Source organism: Sceloporus undulatus, chromosome 2 (assembly GCF_019175285.1).
Source record: "Sceloporus undulatus isolate JIND9_A2432 ecotype Alabama chromosome 2, SceUnd_v1.1, whole genome shotgun sequence".
Classification (NCBI taxonomy): Eukaryota; Metazoa; Chordata; class Lepidosauria; order Squamata; family Phrynosomatidae; genus Sceloporus; species Sceloporus undulatus.
This window is the reverse complement of record NC_056523.1, coordinates 130,418,842-130,433,849: the sequence shown is the minus strand read 5'-3', so window position 1 is coordinate 130,433,849 and position 15,008 is coordinate 130,418,842. Positions and strand designations below refer to the sequence as shown.

Sequence of the window (15,008 nt, the reverse complement as noted above, 5' to 3'; positions counted from 1 at the left end):
ATTAGTGTGGGTGTGGATGGATAACATGCAAAGAGAATTCTGCAAAATAATTTGATGCAAATTATTGAAGAATGAGTGGTGGTGAATTTTTCTATAGAAATGAATGTATGCGTGTTTGTATTTTCAAGTGATTTGTCAGTTTATGCTGACCTCATCAATTTCATTGTTTTCTTTACAAGAAATACTAGGCAGTAATTTTGCTAATTCCTTCCTCTGATATGTAGCCCACAGCACCTGGTATTCATTGGTAGTCTCCCATCCAAGTCCTAGCCAGGGCTGATCCTGCTTACTTTCCAAGATCAGGTGGAATCTGGGGCCTTAGGACATTGTACTAAACTTCAGATCCCAGGATTTCATGGAGCCCTGATAACTTAAATTGCGTGAAATAGACAAACTAATGCTGACAAATCCTTAGACAAACATTTGGTCTGTTTAACTTAGCATTGTCTACTCTAGTTGGCCCATGGTGGTTCCTCTTCAAGATCATCAGCAAAAGAGTATTTCCTGATTTCCTTTTAATTGGTGACAACAAAGATTCACTCCGAGACTGTTTATGGTAAGTGTACATGCTGCACCTGCCCCATTGCCTAGGAAATTCCAAAATGAGGTACACATAATTGGCAAATCTTATTGGCCCCACATCTTTCTGGAATAGACTGCACTAGGTCTGCCAGAGGCCTCCTCAGTACCCCACCATAATAGTTCAGGGAGTGAAATGGCTTCATTAAATGCAGCAGAAACCACATCAGGCCCAGAGGCCTTAGATAGCCAAGCGTACATGGTGGGATTTCAGAGTCATGCAGCGTTATTGTTTCCGTGAATTAGAGAGCTCTAGTTGATCCCATACAACCTTAAAACCTTTCTCAAGATTTCTGCATTCCAAAGAACAGGGTTGGGGAAACTTTGCCATTCCAGGTGTTTTCTCCTTCAGTTCCCATTGACCTGATCCAACACTTTACTAAGAGTAAGGGACTGTGGGAGCTGTAGTATAAAACATCTGGCGAATGAGGTTCTCCAACCCTGCTGTAACCTCTTCTTACATTCCATATAATTATTGATGAGGAGCGGCAAATGTGCACTTGTCTCATGGAAGGCAAAGGTAATGGTTCTGTTGGGGAGTGAGAACAAGTCACAAATGTTCTTTGTGTTTCAAGCATGGTTCTTTAGAATAGAGGAAGTTTCTTATTTATTTCTGCTCTGGGGTTGTGGAATTCCTTTCCAAGGAATGCTAAGCTGACCCTGCTGTCCTTCCACTAACAGGCAAAGACCTTTAAAAAAATCGGACAACTTTCTGTAATTGATTTGACTAATGAATTGGCTTTTAATGTGTGGGTGCTATACTTTTACTTCACCACCCCCTTTTGATGTGCTTTCAAATGTTTTTTAAAAAAATAATTCTTGTTTTGTTATACACAGATCTGTGATGAAAAAATCTTTTCCCCAATATTGTAGCTGTTTTTAATGTATTTTGGGGTGCTGAATTCGGAAAACACAATAAAAATATCATACTGCACACATTCCTTTCACAAATTTAATATTTTTTTTATCAATTCAGTTGTTACTCAGTGTAGAGTAAATGTTCCAGTGCAATTTATTTTAGTGATTTTGAAGAGATTTTTGTGTTTCATATCAGTGAATTAAAGTATTTTGAAAATCTGTTAGAAGATATTAACCCCTTTCTTACCATAGGATTATTTATTCAGTCCCATATTACTACATAGAAATTTCAAAGCAAGTTATGAAAAATTGTACATGTTGGAGCAAATCTGAGGTTACAGAACACTGAATTCCTATAAAACCAGCCTAGATTTTTTTAAAAAAAAATATTTTTGTGGCCCCCAATTTTGCTAGTCAATGTAAAGTATTTAATTGTACTTGAACACTCCTAGCTACACCAGAGATGGCAGTGTGATGGAAGGTTGTGGTATTTTGTGGTGTAGTTCTCAAGAGAGTGTGATGTGTGTGTGTGTGTGTGTGTGTGTGATATCTCTAAATGACACTTCTGTTGTGCTGGGCTATTTTCCAGCAACTCACTGAACCAAACTACAAAATTTTATTCCAAACTCTGAGTAGATTAGTTTATAATTCCAAATTATATTGGGACAAAAAACTCACCTTCTCTTCTCCTTTCTCTCTCTCTCTCTCTCTCTCTCTCTCTCTTATTTTATTTTTCTTTTGAAGTTTATAGTGGTCTAGTGCATCAGGGCATCAGTGAAATGAAACTTCTGCACTATAATGCTATGGCTGAGATCCTGCCTCATAAGCATAGCTACAGCAATACATCTTTATCATCATAGTTACCCAACAACGCCACTTCCCCAAAACCTACTTTTGTAGCCTGGCAGCATCCCAAAGAAAGTGTTCCTGGGGCACTGGAGATGAGGGCATTAGAAGATGGCATCTGCTATGCTTTCCTGGTTACAGGAGCTGGAGAGACCACTCAGTGTCCTGCCACCACTGCTTGTCTCAGTGTGTCCCAGTTCTCTAATCCCCATCATCCAAGGACCACTACCAGATCATCTGCAAATGCCTTGACATTATATACAGCTTTGCTTTTCCAATTTTTACACCTTCTAATTCCACCTCCTTCCCAACAGCTCTTAATTGCCAGGAATTGTCAGAAAAAAATAGGAGATACATTTTTTTTCTTTACATTATAAGGATAAACGTTTTTCCATATATAAATACAATTAAGATATGCATTAAGGCTATTTCATACATAAGGCTATTTCATATACCCACCCAACCATGGCCCCTGAATATGCAATGGGACAAAAGGCCAGTCCTTGTGCTTATGAGGATGATGTGTGACATGGGGGAAGCATGTCTCAGTATGCAGAAGTGCTGAATTTTGCATAAATGCTTTTCCCTCCTCTTTGTATGGGGGGTGGAAAGGAGTATGCAAGTATGAATGCATAAGTAATGTGCTTACCGTTTCCCTAACATGCGATTGTTGGCTTCCCTGTGAATCCCATGATGGGAGGCTAGTGTATATTCAAGGTCTCTCCCTTCTGTACAAACGGTGTGTGAGTCAGACCTCAACTGTGAACATGGAATGACAAAAGGATAATTATGGCAGCCTTGTGAATGCAGAATACAGGAGCCTGTGTCTGCCTATACCATGTTTCACTAATCTGTTACTGATGTTCTGCTTCTCACCTGACTTTGGTTTGCCATTGTAGCTATCTACCTATTTATTTCTTTCAGAAGTGGGGATCTTTGTCTTGATGTCACTTTGTAATCTTAGTCTGACTGTATTACAGACATTGATCTGTTCTGGGAGAGATAACAGAATCAGGCGATAGAATAGCATGTTCTTCTAACCTACTTGATGCTGGTGTGTAAAATAATACCCCAGATAGTTACCCTAAAGGCCTTTATCATTTATTCATTCAACTGTTCCTTCCTGTGTAGTTAATGTTGCAATTCCCTGCCCAGAGCTTGCAGACGGGGCGTGAGAAATCCTTATGGACAGATGGCCTTGCATTTCTGAAAACAAACTTGTGTTATCTTCCAAGTGGCTTTAATGAGCTGACACTGTTTAGGGAGTACATCAGAGAGGGAATTCATCAGCTTGCTAGTTCTTCTGTATTTTGATTTGCATTCACTAAAGTGGAACAAATCCTGAAATTGTCAGAGCCTGTTTAGTCTTTACTTATGCAAAGTGAGATCTGTGAACATTTCAGAACTGACAAAAGTTCCCAAGGGCCAACCGCTTATGAGATTTTTCCAGTACTCAGGTATGGATACTCCTGAGTCAGAAGCACACACCACTTGTATTAGACATAGAGGATACACTGATGGATGTTTTCCTCATCAAAATGATGCTTTACTCATCAGAATATGCTCAAAGAGGGACCTGATCCTGCTCTATTTTTAGATTGTGAGCATTCTGAAAAGAAAGCTATTGGTTGTTATTTATATCTCAATGGTACAGCCCACCTCTTCTGTCATGAGCTCAGGGCACAGGGCTCTTCTCCCCACTTTCTCCTCACAACAACTCTGTGAGGTAGGCCAGGCAGAGGGAAGTCACTGGCTCAACATCATCCAGAGGGCTTCATGGCTCAGTGGGGACTTCAGCTTAGCTCGCCCAACTCCCAGGGTGAAAGTTGCAGCCCCTGCATGTATGCCTAAGGACATATTATGCTCCCAAGCCAATTACCCATTATTTTGGGGGGGGGAATACCCAGTTTGACACTGCTTTAACTATCATGGCTCCATCTCATGGGATTCCAGGATTTGTAGTTTGTTGTAGCACCAGAACTCTCTGGCAGCAAAGGCTAAATATCTCACAAAACTACAAATCCCAAAATTCCATAGTATTGAGCCATGGCCTTTAAAGCAGTTTGAAACTGGATTATTTCTGCAGTGAAGACTAGAACTAGGGTAATTTTGGTTTTGGGGTGTTGGGGATTTTTTACAGTCAATGCAGCACCCAGAGAGGCTTAGGGCACAACATTGGCCCCTAGATTCCTGCCACAGTTGCCCACCTATGCTGTAAACCCAAATCAGCTGATATTGTTTAATAAATTTCACATATGAAAATTGGTTCATATTGACCAACATCAAAGCATGGTCAACATGGCAAAAGTTAATCGTGTGGGAAAACTTACAGCTAGGAGAGACTGCAGCAGTTTGCATTTGCCTGAGTCTACTGGGAAGATCAATTTTCTGCCCCTACCCATTCCATTATCCCTGCTGAGTTAATTGAGTTCAAATTCCTTTTGCTCTTTGAACTCACTTTGCAACAAATTAAGTAAAGTGAGAACCAAGGGAGAAAATCAGAGAAAGAGAGAGAAATGGGAACATTTTAAAAAATAGCTGGAAAAGTGGGATGAAAACGATCAACAGTGACTGTCCCTTCCAAACTGGGACAATTGCAGGATATGGTATTGGAGAAAAGTTTCATTTACCAATGCTAAAAATTGGGAGACTCTCTTGCTGATTCTGGGGGCCTTTTGACCGTATGCAGTTATAGCACTATAATTCCATGTTAACTGCCATGGCAACATCCTATGGAATCTTAGAATACTCGATTGGCTCTGACCAAACATAATTCCAAAAGTTACAGCCAGACCAGTTGCAGTGGAATCATTATTTGATATCTGTTTGAAGGACCTGATATCCTTATAAGCACCTGTTAAAGCTCTAAAAACTTCAAGATAAATTCTTCTCCCAGTGGTACTAACTTCTCAGGCATGTTTGGTGTAAAGAAGTGAGAGGGCCTTCTTGGTGGCTGCTTCCACACTTTGGAATTCCCTCCCTAAACAGGCTAGGATGTCTCCCTCCTTGCTCCCTTCCTACTAGAAAGTAAAAATTTTCCTATTCCATCTGGCTCTTGAGAATTGACTGTGATGGACTTTTAATGGTATGTTGTTTTTGTTGATCTTTAAAGTTTATATTTTACTGAATTTGAAGTTTTAACTTGTATTTAAAATAATCCTCTCTCTCTCTCTCTCTCTCTCTCTCTGTGTGTGTGTATTTTAAATATTAATATAAATATTGTATGTTTTAATTTGTGCTGGTTTTAATCATTTGTAAGCCACCACTAAGTCCCAATACTGGAAAATGTAGGAGTATAAAATAACAACAATAAATTATAGGTCTATAGTTGTGCAGTCTGAAAGTGTGAGATGATATATCTTAGTAAGTAAGTAAGACAGATCAAAAAGTGAAAACATAATGTAACCAGAGAAGGAAAATGTGATCAGAGAAGGGCCTGGAGACCAGGACATGTGTAGAAATTTTATGTATTAAAAAGCTTATTCTGGAGAAAAAACAATTCAGAGGTGATATGATTGCAATCTTTATCAAATATTTGAAGAGCTGCCATATAGACAATGGGATAGATTTTTTCCCAATTGTTCCAAGGGATGGGACTCAAACTAGAAAGTTCAAATTACAAAATGTTTGACAGTGGAACTGACTGTTTCATAGGTTTTCTTGATTTGAGGGTTTTAAGTAGAAGCTGGATGGCAATTGATCAGGGATGTTCTAGGAGGGGCTTCCATGGTTGAGCAGGAAGCTGAACTAGATGCCCTTGGAAGTCATGCCAAGCCCTATGTCTCTAAGATGCTGAGATGCTTAGAATTGCTGAGGGGTTCATGCAAGGCATTTGTACTGTCAAAGAGGTATAATTGTTCCCTACTTAGAATGTATGTTATTGGCCATTATGTACTTGTTTTTGAAATTGTTTCTGCTTGAAGCAAGGTAGGAAAGGATCTAAAGATGTCTTTGACTTCTGTGTACAGAAACAGAAACCTCTCTCCTTACGATCTTTTCATTTAGATGATTGTTTTGTTGATGGCTTCCCTAATTATATTGTTTGAGCAGAGGTGCTGAAGGGAGGCCCTGGATATACTTTTCAGCTTTCAAGAAGAATACCTCACCAATGCTGGTATAGCCATTCCAAAGGTAGGTGTTAATCTTGATCTGATTTCATGTGCAAAACAGCTGCTTGGATACTTAGTCTTCCATCTGTCTCAGACAGAGCTGTTTTCTACCAGTCTTTCCTGAATACAGAAAGTTAATTTAATGTATATTGGGAAATTCCTTAAACACCAGGAGACTTCACACTATTTCCCCCCTATTGAGCCACTGCAGTTTCTGCTGATATTTAGAGGTGTGAAATTACTGAGCGGAAGAATGGAATGTTTCACTAATTTGTTCTAGAGACTATCTGTGGCAATATCTCTGTGGGCCAGAACTTTACTGTTCTCCTTCTAAACCAAGCATAGGGCAATAATATCTCGTGTACAGTACCTAAATGTCACCATATGCACTGGGGGGAAAAGCTATCTCATAAGAATCATCTGACTACATAAAGAACAGCCAGCCGATTTAATAACAAACTAAGTAGATTTAATAACAAACTTAGGGGCTGCGCCAACCGCAGATCGGGACCACATCAACTGCATGCTGCGGCCCTGATCTGGCCTTTCTGTGGTGGTTCCTCCTTTTGGCTTCTTTTTGTGCCCTGGAAAGGGCACCATAGCCACCAGCACCAAGGCTTTACGACACTCCTTTGGCACTGTGCCATTTAAACACAGCGCCAGAGGAGTGCTGTGATGCTGTGTGGTGCGGCACATGGTGTCACACTGCCATGGGGTGGAGGCAGGGAGTGCGTCATGTGGATGCCATGCCCTAACTCCTCCCCCAGCCTTAATTGCTGTCTGCACAGGCTCTTAGTTTGTTAAAGGAGCCCTGGTGGTGCAGTGGTTAAATAGTGGTACTGCAGCCACAATGTTGTGAATTTGATTCTATGTCTCCAAGGTTGACTCAGCCTTCCATCCTTTTGTAGGTAAAATGAGTACAAAAATAATGACCATGAAGAACTTACATAAATTCAAACTAGACAATGAGTAAATAAAAATAATAAAAGAGTTTTCATATCTGGGATCAAACATTGATAGGAATGGGGACTGCAGCCAGGAAACCAGAAGAAGATTAAGAATGTGGAGGGCAGCTATGAAAGAACTAGAAAAGATCGTAAAATGCAAAGATATACAACTCAGCACAAAAGTTAGAATCATACAAGCCATTGTATCCCCTATTACCATGTATGGATGTGAGACAGTTAAGAACGATGATAGGAAGAAAATTCATTCACCTGAGATGTAGTGCTGGAGAAGACTGCTGAGAATTTCATGGACAGCCAAAAAGACAAATAAATGGGTCTTATATCAAGCCAGAAATCTTCCTTGAAGCCAAGATGACAAAGCTTAGGCTGGCGTACTTTGAACACATCATGAGGAGACATGAATCATTGGAAAAAACAATAATGTTAGGAAAGGTGGAGGGAAGTAGAAAGAGAGGAAAGCCACATTATTGAAGGATGGGCTGTATTAAAGAGATCATGAGTATGAGTTTTCAGGAGCTGGTTAGAGCAGTGGAGTACATGGAGTCTTGGAGATGTCTCATCAGCAGAGTCGAGATCGACACAAAGGCAGTTAACAAACAACAACAAAAATGAGTATCCAACTTTGGGGGGCAACTGGTGTACAGATTGTAAACTTCTTAGAGAGTGCTGAGTTCACTATTAAGCTGCATAGAAATGTAAATGCTATTGCTATTTCTATAGTTTGTTAAGTGCCAACACTACTATAATCAAAACAGGGCTACTGAGAATCAAAGGGGAGGCATAAGTATCCTGCACAAATCTCTAGTTTCCAGAAGTATAGAAAAAGTATTGGCAAGGGGCAGAACATGACACAGTAATCATTTTAAAAGAAAAGCAGCCCATAGATATTTGAACATGTTTGATCAACTGAAAATGTTGACTGGCAATGGGAAAAGTAAAACTAAAAAATTGTATAGTGGTGAAATGTACTGTCTGAAAATCTTATAGTTTATGATTTCCTGGAGGCAGGCACGACTTGATGGCAGAATATCTTATAAAAAGATTCCTATAAGCAGGTGGGGATGCACAGCAATGCTCTTGCATGCCTATCTGTGCTGTCATCCATGAGAATGCACTGGGTTGGAAACTAAACTAAATGATCCACTTACTATTTGGTGATGAAGAAGAAGAATGAGCACATGAGTGGTGCACAATGCATCAGGAACCATGTAGAGTAGGAAACTGTGTTCTCTTTATGGAGTTCAAAGCAACAAGGAAACAAAACTGATGTGCTCATTTCATCAGAACATCATCATCACATTCTTTGCTACTTAGGCAGACTAAGCCCTGGTTCACATTTTTCCAGACATATGAAGGTATCTACACATGGTAGACCATAGAACCAAGCCTCAGGGTTGAACTGCTTTGAAGATCTGTGATTTCACTGGTGAGGATAGTCCTGATGTTGTTTGAGGTCACAGCTATTCATTCATAGTTACTTGTGGCCAGTTCATCTCCTTTGATCTACATCTGAAGAGTGTAAATTCAGCAAAGTAACAACCAATGGCAGGAAAACATACTCCACCCAATTTTAATGCTTAGTATCACCAAAATAATACCAGATTGTGTTCACTATCTTAAAGAAACAGTATTGGTTGTTTTAGACCATTTCTCTGATGAGACAGTATGTTTACACATTTCCAGCTTGGGCCACAATGTATTCTGTCCCCTGCATCTCAGGTAGATTAATTCATCAAAGAAGAAATGAAAAAAGGAAAAAATATCCAGACTGAAAGTGGGATTATTCCCATTTTCTGTATATACTCCCCCCTAAAACAGAAGCTAATTTCAATTAGACTATAAAGAACCATTTTGCCTCTTGCCGTATTAGCACAGACACATAAATGAATGTTAGATACGCTTTAGATATAAATACCGTTAAAAAACACCAGAGCCCATCTGATCTTGGAAGCTAAGCAGGGTCAGCTCTAGTTAGCTTACATGGGAGGCCAATGAATACCAGGTGCTGTAAGCTATATTTCAGAGGAAGGAACTAGCAAAACCACCTCTTGTGTATTTTATACCTTACAAAATCCTATGAAATTTATGAGGTCACCATAAGTCGACAAATTATGTGAAAGCACACACACATAAATAAATACTACCACTGTGTATCTTTCTGTTTCTCATGAAAGGAAATGATTCCACAGGAGAACTAGATTCAGATATAGATAGATCTACCTAGCCTGGCAAAGCAGGCTTCTTTGTTTTCCTTCCTCACAGCAGCTCTTACAGCCTTCTGAAAATGCCACACAGAGGCAGAGGAGGCTGCTAAACAAAGTGAGTTGTAGTGCAGGATAGAGCAGTGGTGGGGGTCCTAGAAGATCAGGTGGAGGTACCTTTGGCAAACAGAAAGCCTTTCTGCCACTGGAATGTACAGCCTGGATCAACTCATTATCATTTTTTCAGTTGCAGGACATATTTTAGGAGATTACTGCAGCATTTCCAGTCAAGATAAGTCTAAAGTTCTAAACTTATCCAGTTTTGAATTATTTTCATTTTGCAGAGATTTTGTGAAAATTGTTTGTTTTAGACTTAAAATCTTGACACACCTAGGTTGCTATCAACAGATCTCCTTTCTTCCCATGAAAAAGCTACTGATGGAACTGCAAATGTACATGAAACATTCAGAGGTCCATGTGCAATTTTTCTGTCCCACACACATGTTGTAAAACTCCTCTTCTTCCTCCTCCTCCTCCTCCTCAAATTGTGTTGGTTTCCTGGAATATGTATGTGAACATGAGAGATGTGGGAATCAAAATCAGCCCCACACCATTTCTTTAGCGTTCATATGGATAGCCAAATGATCCCAGGATGAAATCTCTCACCCTAAACTAAATCGCTTATCTGTATCTACCCACCAAGAAGGTAAGTAGAATTTCACCACTCAACAGCCACCCACATTTGGTGGCTTTGGGGGTTCTTTCTCCAACTCAACAAATGATCATAACTGATCATAACCTTGTGCTGGGCTCATTTATCTCTGAATTTGGGCCTAATTGTCAAGTGCATACAGACAGCAAGCTCCTGTCATGAAACGTAAGTATGTGTGTGTGTTTATCAACCATGGACCTAACCATGGACCCTGTAGTAAGGGGACAGAGGGAGCAAACCTTATTTAGGAGTTAGCTGGGGGGCGGAGCCTCCTCTGAAATGATCTGGAAAAATTTAACCATTATGAATCTTATGCAATTAATTTTCCATAGGAATTATCACTCAGAAGTGTAGTACATGATCAAAAACAAAGAAATATCAACACAGCTGTTGTTGTTGAGTCCTCCCAGGAATAATAAAGCTTATCTGTAACCTATCCTGTACACACTTACTTGGGAGTAAGCTACACTGAACACATGGAGGGAACTTCTAAAAGAACATTGTATTTGTAAAAAATCTTCATATTGAAGGATGGTTCAGCAACCATGGATTAGAAAAGTAAATGGCCTCCTCCCCACAAGTACTTTCAAGTAAGCACAATTAATACGAATGTGCCTGATAATTTTGAGCCTCTCCTTTAAAAATAGATATGGGGTCCCTTGCCCTAACCCTGCCTCTTTGAGATCCCAAAGAGAGGAAGAAGTTCTGAGAAAGGGTTGGCCAAGTTACTGGAAAGGATAATAAGACCGATTAGAAGCACAGTTCTGTATCCTATGATGACATGGAAAGGCTGATGGGAAAAAAGTGGAGCTAACAGCAACCCAATATCCTGACCTGAATACAAATCAAATGAAAGGATAACATGGTTTTAAGTTGCTTGATAGTTTTTCTTTTGAAGCATACAGTTACTTAGTAACTTTTTGGTCACAACTGTGCCTTTTCTATCCTAATAGGTTCTGCAATGTTACAACCTAATGTGTAACCCATGTGTAACTCGTGCAACAACATGAGCATTACTGCATAAACTACACAGAGGAGGTGATGGTTAATTATGTGGTGGAGCAAAAGGTGACAATGATAGGGCCTCTGTTTAAGAACGAGAAATGTGTGCCAGTATCCACCTGAACCTAAAGGAAATGGATCATCTGAATTCTGAACTCTAAAGGGACAAAGCTTGATTGTTTGTTGCACTCTTGACCATGTGGTGGATTTATTTTGTGTTCAGTGGGCTGTGCTACAGAATTACAATCTGGAAAACACCTGCAACTTAAAAAAAAGCACAACAGCTCCACCCTTGTGTATTTGATAGAAGCAATGAGCAGAAAATTGTTTCTCTGTGTCTAGAGCAATACCAAAATTTAGAAAGTTACTTAGAAAAAGAAATTCATTACCATCACTGTGCCAAAACAGTAATGAATTACCATTATAATTGTAATGTTCAGAAGTAACACTTTGTTTTCCTGCTTCTAAGAAATAACTAAAATAAATATTTAAAAACAAACATCTGAATGCAACAGGGCACCAGACTGTACTACAATACAAACTCTTCTCCCAACTCTGTCACTCAGTGCCCCAATAATTACAATAGCAGCAACATGAGGTACAGTTGGAGTCAGGACTTGAATCATGTGATCTTCCTCCTCCACTCATAACTTCAAAGTAACTTACAGTTACTGCAGAAGGAATGAAGTTGCCCTAATTAAGTTACAGCTGTAATGTAATGTAACTCAAGTAATGTAATTTTTCTTTTGTTATTGGGAAGAATATTTAATTTAAATTAAGATAATCGTCTAGATCCTGTATGGCTATGATCTGTCTCGCAATCAGACCCACCCAAAACCACTTTAAAATCCACCCAGCTGCACTGAGAACGAAAGTCTGCAGTGATGGTGAGTGGAGTGCTGAAGGATCATGCATCCAGCTTTTTTCTGCCAGTGATCAGTGTTGTGCTTAACACATGCAGGGGCTCTTCCTGTGTCCTGTTCGGCCAGTGATGGGTGGGATGCCAACAAGTTCTGGCAGGACAGGGCTGGAAGTGTTATCCTTCTGGAACTTGCTTGCCAGCATCAGACAGCTCTGTTCTAATGTTAAGATGGCTAGATTTTAAGGTGGGCTTCAGGGGCCAATTACAATCATGGCAATGGTACCACAATTGTAAACCTGAATAGGAATCAGTTACAAGGCTGTAAGTCTAATCTATGACATCATAATTCACTAAAGGATGCCAGACATCATTTGTAATTACTTCTGTCCAAACACTAAGTAATTCTAGTTATACTGTATTCCATATGCTAAGAAATTAGATGTGTATTTAACCAGTGCTTTTATTTGACTGTTCTATGAACTAATATAGTCAAGAAGAAAATAAGGAAAGCTTCTTGTCATCTCATATTTTAATTTGCATTCTAGTGAAGAAGCTTTGTACTGAAATCTTGTTTGGGATGCAAGAAAATTATAAAGCACGACTGCTGCTAACTGTTTTTACTATAATCCTGGTTATTGAAATTTGAGGTATCCACTGTTCTGCAGTCTTGATACCTGGCTTCGTTTGCAGCCACATAATCTATTACTTCCCTCAGCATACATCTTAGCAGGAAGTTCCAAATGTTAGTTACATGCACGAAATAACATCGCGCACACAAAAACACACACATCTGTTTTTAAATTAAATATTCTGGGTTTTAAAAAATTGCATAGTGAAGGCAACAATTTCTGTTTAATGTCAGGTTGCTGAACAGTGTATGTATGTATGTATGTGTGTATGTATATATTCAGATGTAAAGCTCATAGGCTTCTCTCTCTGGAAAATGATTTATCAGGATCCTATGATATAAAACCACAGCTCAGGAAACACAAGAAATTTAAAATGAGACAGAGCAAACCTAATCTCATATATCTGATAGGACATGGGGAGACTACCCTTCTATTTAGAAAAATACATTCTCAGAAAGATGAGGCTACTTGACACAAAACCTGGTTGAATTTGAGAAGGGGGGAATTACATACCTATTTTATCCTTATCTCATTGTATTTACAAAATTTGTGATGTAAATATGAACTTTGAAAACTTTCATAGATGGCCCATCACTTTTCAGGGCTCTGTTTATTTGTTCAGAGAGAGGGAATAATGTACACTAGGTAGTAACATGAGAAGCTAGACATAGTAAAGAAGGAAATGGAACACATGAATATAGCAATACGAGGAGTGAGTGAGTTAAAATGGACAGTAATGGGTCACTTTGACTCAGACATACAGTAATCTATTCAGGAAATGAAAAAAAAAACAAGAAGAAATCAGGTGACTTTCATTCTAAGGAAAGATATAGCTAGAGCACTCAAAGGATACAACTTAAAGTCAGACCATATATTATCAATAAAGCTTCAGGGTAAACCATCACAATAATCCAGGTATATGCACCAACCACAGATGCAGATGAAGAGGAAATTGAGAGATCCTATATCCAGGAAGAAATTGACAACACACTATCACAAGATTTAAAACTAATCATTGGAGATTTGAATACCAAAGTTGGCAACAAAGAAGGATAAAAACAGTAGGAAGATTTGGATTAGAAACAAAAACTAACGAGGGAGAATGTTTGATAGAATTCTGTGAGGCCAGTAATATATTCATTGCAAATACCTGCTTCATACAACCAGATAAGAGGCTATACACCTGGTCATCACCAGATGTTAAACACAAAAACCAGATAGACTACATAATTGGAAGTAGAAGATGGAGAAACTCTATCCTTGTGGCCAAAACCAGACAAGAAGTTGATTGTGACACAGACCACAAACTGCTCATAACAAAAATCAGAGTTCAGCTAAAGAAGAAAGCAAAAACCATTATTATACCAAAGTATGACCTGAATAACATTTCAGATGAAATCAAGAACAATGTAAGAAACAGATTTGAACTACTGAGTATAATCGACCAGGAACCTGAAGAACTATGGACATAAGTCAAAGACATAATTAAGGACAAATGCAAGAAAACACTAACAGTGGCCAAAAAGAAAGATAAGAAACAATGGGTGATAGAGGACACATTTTGTGTTTCAGAAGAAAAGCAAAAGTAAAGGGAGAAAGGAACAAAGCCAGAAGTATGAATACAACTGTCCAACGACTGACATGCAGGGATAAGGTGAAATACTACTATGACCAATGCAGAGATATAGAAGACAACAACAAAAAGGGTAAAATGAGAGACTTCTATCAAAAAATCCAAGAAATTAAAGCCAAGTTCAAACCAAGGGTAGGGATGCTCTATGGAGAAAAAAAAGAACATTATACAGGAACAAGAAGGAATAAAAAGACTCTGGAGGCAATACACAGAAGAGTTATACAAAACAGATGAGGGAATGAATGATATTTGGAATGAGGGGCCATATGAAGATGAACTCCAAATTCCAAGAAGTGAAGTGGAATCTGCAATAAAGGAAATGGGAAAATAAATAAATCACCAGGAACAGATGATATCTGAATTGAATTGCTACAGTGCCTACAGTCAGATGCAACTTTAGTGCTAACTGAAATATGCCAGCAAATATGGAAAACAAAGCGGTGGCCAGCAGACTGGAAATGATCAATATACATACCAATCCACAAGAAAGGAGATAAAAAAGACTGCAGCAACTATACGACAACAGCACTAATCCCATATGCAAGCAAAATAATGCTCAAAATTCTGCAGCATAAACTCCAGCCATACATGGAGAGAGAAATTCCAGAG

The 15,008-nt window shown here is 39.0% G+C and overlaps 1 long non-coding RNA gene across 1 annotated transcript; it reads left to right on the top strand.

Moving 5' to 3' along the window:
• Positions 1 to 468: 468 nt before the first annotated feature.
• Positions 469 to 14,616, top strand: LOC121923705. Its single transcript, XR_006102435.1, has 3 exons — positions 469 to 556; positions 6,289 to 6,414; positions 11,227 to 14,616. It is a non-coding gene; the product is annotated as an uncharacterized LOC121923705 (long non-coding RNA).
• Positions 14,617 to 15,008: the final 392 nt, after the last annotated feature.